The sequence below is a fragment of the Melitaea cinxia genome, chromosome 6, assembly GCF_905220565.1.
Source record: "Melitaea cinxia chromosome 6, ilMelCinx1.1, whole genome shotgun sequence".
NCBI lineage: Eukaryota > Metazoa > Arthropoda > Insecta > Lepidoptera > Nymphalidae > Melitaea > Melitaea cinxia.
The window spans coordinates 7814692-7815942 of NC_059399.1; the positions used below are offsets into that span (position 1 = coordinate 7814692).

Here is a 1251-nt window from a genome sequence, read left to right on the forward strand (position 1 = left end):
ATTATGCAAGTAAAGGTAAGTAATAACTGTTCGATGTTTTTCATTCTTAGACTAAATAGTAATGACTCTACAAGTTAATTAATACGAGTATATTAAGGTTACTCTAGTGTTGTAGTGTACAGACAACCCATAGAATTATTAATCTAACTAGCACGCATTTGCTTAATAAATTACACACGTTCCGCTAGACGACCACACCCTACCTTTTAATTTAAGACCTACTTATGGTTTAAATGTTCACGTGTTATATGGTGGTCGTTTTGAGAATTCGTAACACCACTAAAAATTTACCAAGGCTTATTAAAAAGATACAATGTATTTCCTATAAGCTTGTCCGAGTCACTCGTTTAAAAAAGACGAATTTACTTTTTCATTTACTTTTTTATTACTTTCTATTTACTTTTTATTACTTTCTATTTACTTTTTTTTACTATTGAAATTTATCGAGCGATACGTTGGTTAGTTTTAATTTTTCTGGCTATTTTAGAGAATAAGAAAAAAAAAATAATAGTTTATTTTTTACGAGCAGTTTGCTTTGCGATTTCTTTAACAGCTGTGTTTTGTTTAATCATAGTTTTTGCTTGATGGAGAACATTACTTTAGGCATTTCTTGTACACAGGGGCGTTGTGAGTACGGTGGGCATGCCCACAACCTCCAGCCGAAACATATACTTATTTTTTTTTAACTCGATTATTTTATGAATTTATAAAATACTTAGCTTATTATCCCCCTGGACTTGATTCTTTTTTATACAATTATGGAATGGTTGGCCTAAAAACAAAAAGCTCAACCAAAAAGGTCACGGAAAATAATAAATTATTTATTACAACATCCCTAATACACTGTTTTTACCTTTTTCTTAACTTATGGGAACTGTTTTTACCTTTTTCTCAACTTATGGGAAAGGCAAATTAAAAAATGGACACAACCCTAAATCAGATCTGGCTTCCTCCAATGATTATTAACTTAACTAAGTCCAAAGTCGGGATGCGCGAAAAAAAGGAAATAATCAAATCCAAAAAATGATTAATGAGCGAGTTCGTACTTTGACTTCGGCGATTTTCAGGTGGCTGTGACCACAACCGTTTTTTTGGGCTAGATCCGCGCCTGCTTGCTAAAAGGTTAACAATATATTTAAAGGAAGAAAATAAGATTATTGTTTTCAAAAATATGTTATTTAAGTGTTACACGATACGGGTCCTAATTATACTACTGTAATGGAATTGTACGGAATTATTGTGATTTAATGT

At 31.5% G+C, this 1251-nt stretch overlaps 1 long non-coding RNA gene across 1 annotated transcript; it reads right to left on the reverse strand.

The window, feature by feature from the left end:
- Positions 1-796: 796 nt before the first annotated feature.
- Positions 797-1030, reverse strand: LOC123654299. Its single transcript, XR_006743221.1, has 2 exons — positions 885-1030; positions 797-853 (listed from the first exon to the last, which is right to left on the reverse strand). It is a non-coding gene; the product is annotated as an uncharacterized LOC123654299 (long non-coding RNA).
- Positions 1031-1251: the final 221 nt, after the last annotated feature.